The following is a 14,314-nucleotide window of genomic DNA, read 5'->3' as shown; positions in this document are numbered from 1 at the left end:
TTTTTAAGTAAATTATTATTCTATAAAGCATAACTGTGTAGCTGTGCAGAAACTACATAAATGCCTGTCTGTTTAACGAGCTGAATAATAACAGAAAACTTCTGAATATTCTATTATCTCTGTGTATCATATTTTTACTTAAAAAAAAATGTCCCAAATTCAGTTTGGAAAATATGGTCATTGGAGAATCATGTGGTCATTAAGTCATAAAATCTGGAAGCTTCTAAGAATAACCCATCTTATTGTTACATAGCTCTAATGGTTGAAGAAATCTGCCTTCTTGTAACTTCCAGCCATTCTTAACCAGTCTGACAAGTGAGGTGACCATAGCAAAACCTTTATAAACCATGACACATGTGTAAGATATTATGATTTTAACAGTTCCCAGATAACAAAAGGCAGCCATCATATACTAATCACTGTCATGGTTAATATCACAGATATATAAAATTATTTTTTTAATGTTTTCTACTTGGGAACTTTAGGCAAGAGATTTCAATTTGCTCTTCTCCAAACCTGCCTTTTTCATCTGGAACATGGATTTGTGGTTTAGAGTTAGAAATACTGTCCAATATTTCTCACAACTTGAGTCTAAAATATCCTTCCTCATAATTGAAGGCAAATGATTGTTTTCTCCCTTTTCTTGCTGAGTGTTTTTCTGGATTTTGTTTTTCACTGTTGACTGATATTTTTCCTTGAGTTATGACAGGTGAAAGCCAAGTGCACATATTGCCAAATGAAGTGTGGTCAGAATCAGCCAGGGGCGGCGGGTAGGAAAGGCTTGTTCCTTAGGACCACACGATGTCATGGGACTATTAGCAGAATGATTCACATATATTTAGTGTGGGAGCTGGAGCTGAAGGGAGTCTGAGGGATGGAATATGAGGCTGTTTGTCCATCCTGGGGACTAGAGACAGTGTGTGCTTGAGTTTTGTGATAACTTTTGGCCATGACTCCATGAGGGTATACACTTTGAGTACTAAAGCTTTCAGCCTTTTATGGTACATGTACTTTCAAAGTATATAGCAAATTTCTGATTATTTATCCTGTTGAGTGTAAAATGGAACCAATGTAAAGACACGCTTTTAGGGTGCAATAAGCATTTAATCAACTATAATGAAGGTGTCCTGATTGTGTGACAGTTCATGTCAGGAAAAGCTGAAAATTTTAGCTGGCCAAGCTTTGAGAAAAATTTCTGTGGAAAATGTACTCTTTTACCTTGATAGGGGCTGGATTACACAGGTGTAGGAATTTGTCAAAACTCAGCAAATGTACAAATAAGACCGAGAACTCATTTCACATCAAAAGAAAATACTTTAAACAAATATTAAACTCCTGTTAATATGCATGAAGAAGTATTTGGAGGGCATTATACTTACATCTGAAATTTACAAAAAATAAAATGGATTGATGACAGACAGGAACGGATACATGTGTGATAAAACAAATGCATAAAATGTTAGAGGTAGAATCTAGGTGATGGGTCTATGTAGTGCTATTCCTGAGCTGGCTCATATAGGCTCATAAGAGCTGATTTTGCAGAAATCTTCCCCAACTCATGTTGGTAACTTGAAATTGACCATGGTGGGAATATCTATACCACAGAAATCAGCAAACCACACAAATCAGAGCTTTTTAAATTTTTCACCTGAAAAGAGAGCTTACCAACACACCACTGAATGTGTGGATTATTCATTGTAAACTTCCTTCAACTTTGCTGTAGGCTTGAAAACTTTCATAATTAAATATTGGCAAAAAAATATGATTCAGTATGCTTTCATTGAAGAAAAAATAGATTAATAGTCTGTTTTTAGACTTTTGCTTCTGAGTAGAATTTAGTAGGTAGCAGCAAGACATTCTTCCCACTGCAACAGCTAGGGAAAATAAAGACTTATCACAAAATCATATTTTTAAAAACAGTGTGAAGAACCACAGAGGCAAAGAGGACTAGAAGAATGAAGTTCCAGAGGGGAAGAGCACATGGAAAATGAGTTGAGGTTGCTGGCAGTTTTCTTCCCCTGGGGGCCAAGGGTGGGGCATTTGCTGAGGCCCTGCCTGAGGACAGGGTTTAGTATGCAAAGGGGAAGAGAAATCAGGGGAGCTTTTCATAGCCCTGGTAAAATAGCAGCATGGTAAAACAGAACAATCTAAAGGAGTCCCAGATGTACATCTGGGTTTCTCCCACAGGACAATTATTACATTTGGAGTGGCACAGGAGACTGGGGGGGAGGGGGTTGAGCCAGGAAGGAAGGGTGAAATCACTCCCTAGCCTCAAAGTTCACTAGTGGGAGTATCTTACAACCATACCCAGTGTTTGGTAGATTTTGAATCTGTATGACACTGAAGTTAAAGACCTCAACTTTCAGGCAGAGGTGACAGAGACACCACAGGATCTCAATCCAAAGCCCAGGGGGACTTGGCCCAGAAAGAGGCAGGACCAGGAATGCAGTTAAACCTCCTTCAGTCTCACATTTCATAGATGACAAAGCCCCACTGGAGGCAGGAGACAGCAACAGATATGGACCAGGTCTCACCCCTGAGACATTTGCAACCAGGTAAAACAGTCTAACTAAACAGCCATGGCCCAGTTTACTTTCTCAAGGCATCAAGGTGATCAGCCCTTTATACTGTCTGTCCAGCTGAGGAAAAGGAAAACCCTTTCAGGGGAAAATAATATTTTCAGTCTCTATGGTTCTTTTGTAAATAATGAGACATGAGAGAGGTAGGAGAAAAGACCAATAACCAAGAGAAAAAAATTACACTAAAGCAGATCCACAAAATATCCAGAGGTTAGCGTTAGCAGAGAAGGACATTGAAAATAATTACTATAATTCTTTTTTTTTTTTCAACGTTTTTATTTATTTTTGGGACAGAGAGAGACAGAACATGAACGGGGGAGGGGCAGAGAGAGAGGGAGACACAGAATCAGAAACAGACTCCAGGCTCTGAGCCATCAGCCCAGAGCCTGACGCGGGGCTCGAACTCACAGACCGCGAGATCGTGACCTGGCTGAAGTCGGACGCTTAACCGACTGTGCCACCCAGGCGCCCCTATAATTCTTTTTTAATAGGGAAAATGATGGACAAAAAGATGGATGAAAGATGAAGAATTTCAACACAGAATAGGCATCTATTTTTTTTAAAAAAGTGGACATTCTAGAACTATCCTACCTGAAAGTAAGAACCCATTGGGTGTATTTAACAGCAGATAGGATACAGCAGAAGTTAAGCTAGTGAACCTGAAGACATGTGGCTAGAAAATAAAAGCATATTGAAGGGCAGATGGAAGAAATGATAAAGAGAGTATCAGAGATATGCAGAATACAAAGAGTCTAATATATGTGCAATTGGTATCCCAGAAGGTAAGAAATAATTAGGAAGGAGAAATACTAAAGTCAAAGTCCTTGCAGTGAAAGATGTATTACACTTGGATGTTCATATCCTGGGCACTGCATTTACTGACTATGGAGGCAGGAGACAACACTGAGTGAATCCTGTATCTTCTCTGATCTTTTTCCTTCATCTATAAAATGGAATCAATATTATTAATTCCAATATTATTAATTCATAGTATTACCTATAAATGATAAAACTATTAAGGTACTGTGAAAACATTTTTAATTGTTGTTATTGTCTTCATCACTGTTTCCTTGCTTAGATATTCTAGTGGGCCAGTATGTAATCTCTAGCCCTAGCACATACCAGACTAAAATTGGCAATTGGTTAAAATGAAATTGAATTTCACTTAGGCTGTATCTCTCTTCTATCCAAAATATTTTTACTTTTATTGCATATATCCTCATATTTTTCCGATTTAGGTAACAAGCAGCATCTATTCCAGAGATCACTGAAATAGGATTTCCCTTCTGAGATTATTTCCTGGGACTGAAGTTCTTGGGTGGAGGGAGAACATGAGAGGCAGAATGGGAAATACGCCCCTAATTTGAGTTAGGGAGAGTTGAATTCATCTAAATTCTTTACTCATTTAGTCTCTAGTCACATTAGAACTGAGTGAAAGCCCAGAATCATATCAGGAAGGGTGGACCCATAAAACTCACCCAAATAACATGTAACTGTGAGCATACATATATATTTATAGGCATACGCACACACACACACACACACACACACACACACACACACACATATATATTTTAAATCTCTAATGGAACACAAGCCTGGGAAACATAATTTCAGATGGAAGTTTTGTTACCATGGAAACACAAACTATGAATTTTCTGATTGTGAGCTATTCAGTAGAATTCTAAACCACAGTCTCCAAATTAGTTTATGCTCTTTTGTCACTTCTGTTGTTGTTTTGACAAAGAAATATAGAAAATAAAATAATTGAACCTGGAGACTGAGCAGGTGGGGATATAAGAATAGGGAAAAGAAAAGGGTGGAGAAAAAAATGAAAGCAGCAGAGTGTTATTTCAGGCTGCCATAACAAAATACCACAGACTAGGTGGCCTAAACAACAGAAATTTATTCCTTCATAGTTCTAGAAGTCCAAGGTCCAAACCAAGGTTTGGTTTCTTCTAACATCTCTCTCCTGGGCTTGTATATGGCCATCTTCTTACTGTGTCCTCCCATGGCTTCTCTCTCTGTGCACCTACATCCCTGGTATCTCTTCCTTTTCTAATAAGGACACTAATTCTATTGAATTAGGGCCCCACCCTTATGATCTCATTTAACTGTAATCCCCTATTAAAGGCTCTATCTCCAAATACAGTCATATTTGGGGTTAGGGCTTCAACATATGGATTTTTAGGGGACACAATTCAAGTTATAACAAGCAGAGTAAAGAAGGATTGGTGTTAACTAATGGCTTCATAATTAAAAAATGTTTTGTCATGTCCATTAGCAGCAAATCAGAAAGCTACAGATCTTTGTTTCTTTTCTTTATTGAGGGTTTGAGGGCAGGGGTGATGATCTGCTTGCTTTGTTGGCTTAGATGCGTGGGTTTTGGAGTCCTGAGTCTTTCCTATCATCACCTTTCTGGTGATCTTCTCTGTGTTCTGTTCTCTTCAAATATCCTACCTTTGAGAAATTGAGGCTTCTAGTCATTCCAGGTAGGTCTTCAAAATTAAGCAACCCAATGATGACCCAAGTGGCTGGAGAGGAGCCACAGAGCACCTGCCCTGATATACCAAGTTCCCAAAGGGGTGGGATGCTATATGTCTCTGGCCTGATCCTCTATCCAAGACAAACTTTACCCTTTCCTGCCAATGTATATGAAACAGTACACTGATCCAAGTCAATTCAAAAAAATACTTATTATCTGGGATAAAAACATCTCAGATACTGTCCTCAGGGAGCTTACAGTCAAGTGGGGAAGACAATTAGTGAGGCAGAATCAAACACATCTCAATAATCCAAGGGGCAGCACCAGTGAAATCTCAGGTGAGAGTGATGCATTCTGACTGGGAGAATCAGGAAATACTTCATGAAGAGGTAAGGTTTGGACAGGACCTGGAATAATGAACAGGAATTTTGCAGGTGGAAAAATCACGGAGTGTGGGCTATAGGGGGTGGAGTGTAAAGAAAGCAAATCATTCCACCCAGATGAAAAAGCATGAACAAAGTCATGGGAGCACAAAAACAATTGTAATCTTCAGAGATAAATACTAAATCTGATACAACTGGAGTGGTTGCTCTCAATCTTTAGAGTGCATCAGATCACCTGGAGGGCTGTTTAAAACAAGGGAAGGACAAATAAGATAAAAACAGAGAGGGAGGCAAACCATAAGAGACTCTTAAATACAGAGAACACACTGAGGGATGCTGGAGGGGGTAGAGTGGAGGGGTGGGGTGGAGAGGTGGACTAAATGGGTGACAGGCACTAAGGAGCGCACTTTTAGGGATGAACACTGGGTATCATATATAAGAGATTAATCACTGGGTTCTACTTCTAAAGCCGGACTACACCGTATGTTAACCAACTTGAAAAAAAAAAAAAACAAAAACCAAACAAAAACACGGATTGCTGCCCTGCCCCCTCCCTCAGGAGTTTCAGACTCAGCTCTGGGTAGAGGCCAAGAATCTGCATTTCTGACAAGCTTCCAAGTGATGTTGATATACAGTGGATCCGGGGGCCGCACTTTGAGAACAAGTGAAGAATAGTGAATGAGGTAGTGGTAGATAATGCTAGAGTGTGGGCTTTTTTCTTTAGACAACAGAGGGTCATTATGTCAGACAACCATTTGGAGGATGAATTGTAAGGCTGGGGGAAAGCTTGACAGCTTCCTCGGAATGGGGGCAAGTTCTGAAGCTGTTTTATTTATTTATTTTTTAATTTTTTTTAATGTTTATTTTTGACAGAGAGAAAGAGAGAGAGACAGAGCATGAGTGGGGGAGGGGCAGAGAGAGAGGGAGACACAGAATCCGAAGCAGGCCCCAGGCTCTGAGCTGTCAGCACAGAGCCCAATGCAGGGCTCGAACTCACAGACCAGGAGATCATGACCTGAGCCGAAGTCGGACGCTCAACCAACTGAGCCACCCAGGCGCCCCTGAAGCTGTTTTAATTATCCAACTGAGAAATAATGAACAATAAGAGCCTACTATGGAATTTCTTCATCAGAATGGAGAGGAAATTAAAGATGCAAATGACATTCCAGAAGCAGAATTAAACATGGAAGGAGAAGAGAAGAAGGTAAAGATCGCATTACAGTTTCTTTTTAGGAGACTGGACAGATTTTAAAGCATTCCAGGGAAAAGCACAGGAAGAGGAGCAGGAGTGAAAAAATGGCCCTCGTCCTTGGGATGGGTCCTGGGTGCCCAGAGATGAGGCATGTAGAAATGAGCAATGGGTTATTGGAAACCGGCTGGAGCTCTACAGAGAAGTGGGGCTGAAGATAAAAGTTAGCATGAAAAGAAAATACACTCAAAGCAGAATGTGAGGAGTGCCTATTAAGAGGCCAGAAGAGGAAGGGGAACCAATGAAGTGGACCGAGGGGGAGCCATGGGCAAAAGCTTCTGAGAAGCCCAGAAGAGACCGAAGAGGAAATAGGTCAGCAGAAGCGGTGGCAGAGCGAGTTAGAGACAGTCAGAGAAGCACTTTGGTGGCTGATGACTTGGACACTCCTGTTTACTTATTCTTTCAAAAATATTTGTCGAGTGCCAAAAATATACCCTACATTTATCTGAATGCTGGGGGCACAGTGGCGAGCACAGTCTGCTGCCATGGTGCTTGCGGGATAGGGCCAGAGCCAAGGTGTTTTACAAGTAGAAGCATCCTGGAATCTATCACTACAGTTGCGAACGAAAAGATCAGGAGGGAATAGCAGATGAGAGGGTCAGCTGTAAAAATGGCACTTAAGCTTGGGCTAAGACAGATGAGCTGGGCAAAAAGAAGCAAGAAAATAATGCGTGTGGAAGCCTACAATGGGTAATATGTGTTGTGTCCCAAGAAAATGAAAGGAAAACAGGTGACAGGGACACAGAGTGAGTGGGACTGCCGAGGTAGGCAGGGACCCAAAAATGCAGGACTTTTGCTCCAAACCTTGTTAAAACTCCCCCACTGCAGAAACGTCTTTCAGAGTCAGTTTGCGATCTCTTCAACACATCAGCCTTGGTGCTTCACATGAATACCAGCTTGTTTTTAAACAAAACTGAAAATTTGAAATTGATAATTCACCTCCTTCACCAAATTTGGCTCTGAAATGCCTTCGGATTTCTTTAGCATTCAAAGCTAGCCTCACAGGACTAAGGCTTGCCATGATTGAAGATATATATAAAAATATATTTATGTGCCTGAGGCTCAGAAAGCAATTTCCAAAGAGAATTTCTAAAGCTGTTTTGAGCATTATAGAGCCTCTTGAGATGATGGATTCTTTCCAAACACATAACAGAACTCTATACACCCTAATGAAAGTTCACAGCAATAATATTGCTTTTTGTCCTCTCCCTGCATGCCTAGCACTTTTGGGGTCTGAGGGCACATAAAGCGTATAAGGCCTGAGCTTTTGCTCTCATTAAGCTCACGGTCTCACTGAAAATTCAGTCTTGCCAGAGGGAAGAGCTTGGCAGTTCCTCTATCCTATTATTAACAATTTTCTACAACTGGATTTATAATCTTACCTGGAGGGGTAAATCTAACATAGTAATGAGGTGCTTGGGAGCCAGACAGACCAGAGTTTGAGTTCTATCTCTGCCCCTTGCTGGCTGTGTGACCTTGGACAAATTGTTTTACCTCTCTGAGGCTCACTGTTCTTTTCTGTGATGATAATACCTCCTTCATAAGCTCAGTATATGAAGCACTCAGTACTTTACTGGAACAAGTGTTGAGCTATCATTACTATCCTGACAGAGCAAATTGAGGCAAAGGAAAAATGTACCAAATGGGACACAGACACTGGTGATGGGCTTACACCCGACCTGTTCCCTGCCCCCAATCAGAAGAAGAGTAAGGCTCCTGCACCTTCCAAGCCCTGCCTTCTCCTGCCTCCTCCCTGCTTGAGGCTCTGCCAGTTGTGGGATGACTCTTCTTCCCCAGCCATCTGCCACTTTCATAGACGCCACTTTTCTATGTCATTTTACAAGGCAGTTATGCTTTCGCAGGCTGCCCAAGGTCATTCAACTGCTAATATAGACTTGTAGTCTTGCTCCTCTCCTGACAAGCCACAGACTTTTACTGCTTCAACTCAACCTGCTTGTCCCCTCACACCTTTTCACACCCAGGAGTGTCGGGATTTAAGGCCAGCTCCTGGGTCTTCAAGAGCCACCTTTGTTTTCCTTCCATCCTACCTGGAAACTTGGCAAGATCTGAATGGGTTAATGTTTCAGAAAACACCTAAGGATGTACACTCCAGGTTCCCACTGATACATTAAAAGGGCGCAAAAGAAAAGTGCTGAGTTGGTGGGTCCCTGCAGCCTGGTTGGGCAGGCATGGAGAGGGGTTGCATGTTACTATACAAGTGTTTCCATTCAGAATGACTCACCTGCTCCTAAGTTGGTACCCTTGGACCCTGGAACAACTTGGCAAATGGAAAACTAAGGAGATTGTTCATGATATATGTTTATATCCCCAGCACCATGATTTAAATACCAACTCCTTCCACACACCTCCTTTACATACAGTGAACAGATGCACACACTGTCCCAACTCCCAATTTGCCCAGGAATCTGACCCTGGGGCGGGATGGGAGCCCTAGGGACACCAGCCCCCTCAGTTATTCTGGGCCCTTGAGGAAAGGGTACTTGGGAAAGTGTAGGACATTATCCAGTTTCAGAAGAAAGGATGACAGAGGCCATTTTCAGAGGTAACTCCATGACTGTCATGCAAATATAAAATGAATGCATGTCACAGAGTTTACCCAGTTAATTAATTAATAAGGGAAAGCAGACATTAAAACTGCTCCAAATGACAATTTGAATGTTTTTAATTTTATAGGCAATTTAAGAAAGAAAATGTACCGTAAGATCACTACATTAAAATCTAAACTGGATGGGGCGCCTGGGTGGCGCAGTCGGTTAAGCGTCCGACTTCAGCCAGGTCACGATCTCGCGGTCCGTGAGTTCCAGCCCCGCGTCGGGCTCTGGGCTGACGGCTCAGAGCCTGGAGCCTGTTTCCGATTCTGTGTCTCCCTCTCTCTCTGCCCCTCCCCCGTTCATGCTCTGTCTCTCTCTGTCCCAAAAATAAATAAACGTTGAAAAAAAAAAAAAAATTTAAAATCTAAACTGGTTAATGTCTCACAGGGTCAAAAACCATAACCTTGTGGTTATTCTCTTCCTTCCCTCAGGAAAGAAATTATTTTTTGCCCTTTGCCAAATTCTGAATGATTTTTCTCCAGCCAGCTCCAACCTACCCTTCAACCTACCCTCACTTATCCTTCACCCAGCCCCGGTCTCTGCTCTATCCAGACAGTTTGAGACCCAATTTAACTATTTTCTAGAAACCTTCTATCCAAGCTGGATTAACAGCTAACTCAGCAATTTCTTATGGCTTTGTCTTTTCATCTGTGGGATGCCTGTGTGGCAGGAACTGGAAGACACGGCAACATCAGCTGTGGATCATGATACTCTCTTTTTTTTTTTTCTTTTTTTTTTTTTTTTCAACGTTTATTTATTTTTGGGACAGAGAGAGACAGAGCACGAACAGGGGAGGGGCAGAGAGAAAGAGGGAGACACAGAATCGGAAACAGGCTCCAGGCTCTGAGCCATCAGCCCAGAGCCCGACGCGGGGCTCGAACTCACGGACCGTGAGATCGTGACCTGGCTGAAGTCGGACGCTTAACCGACTGCGCCACCCAGGCGCCCCATGATACTCTCTTAACAACAAGTGGCAGGGGCTCCAGTTGCTGCACACCACGAGTTGATCCACTTACTGTGATTGTGTGGAAGCCCCATCAACCAAGACATGAGAGGCCATGGTTCAACCTGAATCATGGACATAAAGGAGAAACCTCCTGGAACAAAAAGCCAGAATTGGGAAAAGTGGCCATAGAAAACCGCAATGAAACTCCTCAAACAGGACCCGTAAGATGTGTGTATTTTGTTTCATGCTAATAATTGTGTGTTAATTTAATCTCGCTTTTAAAAATTAAGCTGAAAAAAGGACCACAATGGACATTGTTCCTGTCAGCTGCACACTCAGCGACTGTTTACCACACATCTATTTGTGAGCCTGCACTGTACACAGTGGTGCATATAATAGACAGCATACCTGCCCTTCTGAAGCTTACAGAGAAGGGACTCTAGCAAATACCAATCTTCCCTTACATATTTCATATCTTCTCAAAGGGTTTTCATGTACAAAGCCCTCAAGCCTCAAATCCTTTCAGCTGTTTCTCCAAAATGCATCCTGCCTATAACCAACTGCACCTGCACCCTTGCCCTGGGGCCCAAGCCTTTCCCATCTCTTGCCTGTGCAGCTGCAGTAGCCTCCTCAAAGGCATTCCTGCTCTCCTCCTCATCTCACATCTATTCCTCTTAATACAGGCATAAAGTCTTTTAACAACATGAGTCATATCAAGTCTATCCATAGTTTAAAACCCCATCCACCACCTGCAAGGCCCTCATGGTCCAGTGCCTGCCTATTCCCCATACTAACCTCTCTGATCCTGAAAAAGCATGAAATTTGCTTCTGGCTCAGGGCCTTTGCACATCCTATTCCCTACCCTAATTCTTCTCTGACAGACTCCTTTTATCATTCAAACCTCAGTTCAAATATAACCCTTAGAGAAAGCTTTCTTCACCCCCAGTCTTGGTAATGCACCCCTGCCCCAGGTCACTCTATCATATCTCCAAAGCACTCATCACAGTAATTACCTTGCTCTTTATTTGTTGATTTCCTGACTTTCTACACTCAATTGCAAGTTTCTTGAAAGAGGGGCTGTGTCTGCCTTGTTTACTGTTGAATATCCAGCACCTAAAGTAACACTTGGCCCACGGGGTACATGGAACGCCTGACATAGTGTGGTTTCCTATGAATATTTGTGGAATGAGAAAATAAAGATGTGACTTATTTTTTTTATCGCAAATCCAAGCATTGCAATTTTTACTCAAGGCAAACACTGGACAGTTAAAAGCACAGAAACAGAATTTAATAAATTTAGAATTAGATGATAATCTCCATGAAAGGGGCTCCCATTGCTCCTGCTAATGAGATATAGCTTAGAGCAGAGTTTGGCACATAACTGGTATATATCCTGCAAATGATATATAAGGCTCAGAGCAGAGTTTGGCAGATAACTGGTACTTAGCATTGATAGTTGGTGCATTTCTGGATGGAAGAGCCTGCTTAGGCAGGGTGGGGCCAGGCAAGCTGTTTTTTCTGAGGTGAAAGGGAAGCCTGGGTTGGATGGGAACTTCAAGTGCTTGCCTGGCATGCATCCCTTCTAGAAAAGGATTCTTGGGAAGCCGAAGGTCATCTCTGCTCAGTCCACAGCTGAATCTGAGAATGATTTTGTTCCAAACTGATTGCTCTCCTCCTAAGTCCTTCTCTCCATGAAGCTCCTTGAGTGTAGATTCAGAAGTTTATCATCGTAGCATTTTTTTGTCTGTTTCTAACCTATAATTCCTCATTTATAAAAATGGGGGCTCTGGAATAGATCTTTAAATTCCCTTCAGAACCAACATTTGACGGTTTTAAGTGAAAATGTGTTCCACCTGGAACCAAGGGGTATTCAGGTCAAGCCTTTAAAGAAAACAATTCAAGCTTAACTGGAAGGAGGACATCCAGAGTTGGTTATAGAAGCTCCCTCACAGCAGGTGTCCCAGGTAATGAGGCCTTCACTCACCTGACCCCGAGGTAGTACGCAACAGCATGAGATGATTATGAAACCCATATCCTGTCCCCTCCAGGGCTTGGCATTTAGGTTCCTGGAACTTCTCCACTCTAAGCAGTGATACTATTAAAGAATGTTTTAAATTGAGGAATGAGAAACATTCTCCACAGGAGTTTTTAAAGTCCATGTGTGAGACTGGTGTTCTTAAACTCAGCATCACCTGGGGGTGCTTGTTAAAAGTGTAGTCTCCGGCTGACTTCCAGCACTCTGACTCAGTGGATCTGTACTTGCAGAGCTTCCAGTTGATCCTGGTGCAGATTTGTGGTGGAAAACTACCCGCATCCAGTGCGACCTGGTGTGAAGGAACGTGTGCTCTGCGGAGACATGGGCTTAGAGAGGCTGGGGACCTCCCCTCCCCTGCTTCCTGTGGCTGTGTGAGATGAGAGGGTCCCAGCAGCCTCTTCACAGGTCAGCTCCAGGCCAGCAGGCTCAACAACCCTGTCAGTCATCTGAAGGGCCTGTCTTCACAATGCCAAATAGCTAAACACTTAGAGAGGATAAGGCCACTCATGTCCAGACATACAGGGTAAGTAAATCCAACCTCTGGTAGGAGCAAGTTCTTTGTAGAGCAGTGAACATATGAGCAGATTATCTTAAGGCTATCAAGTCTTGAAAATGTGATTTTTGGGGGAGGCCATCTCTTGCTCCCCTGTTAAGTTGATTGAAGGAACTTGATTAGCAAGCTTGATTCTGCATGAATGGTATTTTCATCAGGTCTTCTGAAAATGCTGTTTCTCTACTCCTTTCTAGAGGTGATGGCAGGGAACATCAAGCTCTTTTACAAAGTCTCTCATCCACCATCACATACAAACCTACAAAATTAAAATTCATGCATTTGTCCTCAAAGTTAGAGAATCTGACAAATATAGAGTCACTGGAGTCACATTTCCCAATGATAGCCACCCCACTCTTTCTCACTGTGTACATAATCAACAACCTGCAGTGATATTGAAAACCCCGACTCAGAGGAAGTCAATGGGGGAAATGAAGAGGCCAGAATTCATACAGGGTTATTCACTATGAGTCAGAGAAACAACCACAGAAACAACCAAGTGGTCCCTCTCAGGCCTCAGCCCCTGAGAACTCTCCCCACACGCATCCCCAGCACCTACCTCCAGGGGTCTGTGTGAGGCACATAGAAGAAGAAAGTTCTCACAGAACTTCTGTGAAACTCTGAGTCCACAGAAGAGCCTGTAAGAAAAGAATCAAAGGCTCAGGGCTCTTACCTTCATTCTATGCCTTCACTTCCTCTCTGCTGTTGAGGTTCTACCTCCAGCCCATAAAAAAATAAAAAGCTTGAGAATGAGAGAGGAAGCAGTAAGACTCCTTCTTGTCATGGCACTTGCCACACAGAAAGTACCAAGGGTACTTCTGGGTTGTAGCATATTCTAGTATTGCTATTGTATTGACTCAAAGAGCAATGTTCTTCAGTGCTAGACCCAACCAGCTCTAGACTCAAACAAAACAAAAAACAAAAAACAAGCATCCAACCAAAAAGTGCTGATGCTCATTACTCCCATGCCCAGATATCAGTGCCTAACCAACTGCAAGCCCAAGGTCACAAGCATTTCAGACTTCAGAGAAAGAGCAAGCAAGACATGACCCTGAGATGACTAGTGGTCAGTGGCAGGCAAGGGAGACTCCAGAGCCAGCAGGTTCTGGCCCCAGAGGTATTGCTAAGAGCAATAATGGCAATAGCTCTGTCAAACCAAAAGAAGAGACTAGCTGACTTCTCTCACGTAAGCAGTAGAAGCATTATTGGCAATGTAATTCTTTATGTGGTGAGTTCCAGAAGCCTTTTACTACCCATCAGTGAGCCAAAATAACTAGAATTCTAAAGTCAAAAAGGACCCAACAGGTGTGGGGACCCATGGGCTCACTGGAAAGAGAAAACTAGGCCAATAGTACACTGGAGGTGTAGACCCCCTGGAAAGTCGCCAGCCCCCAACTCAGTCTTATAGCTAGCTGACTGTTACCATGCAAGAAACTTGTGCCAGGTTTGTCCGAGCTAATGATTTTTCAACATAA

The sequence above is a fragment of the Leopardus geoffroyi genome, chromosome D1 (genome assembly GCF_018350155.1).
Source record: "Leopardus geoffroyi isolate Oge1 chromosome D1, O.geoffroyi_Oge1_pat1.0, whole genome shotgun sequence".
NCBI lineage: Eukaryota > Metazoa > Chordata > Mammalia > Carnivora > Felidae > Leopardus > Leopardus geoffroyi.
This window is presented reverse-complemented; position numbering follows the sequence as displayed.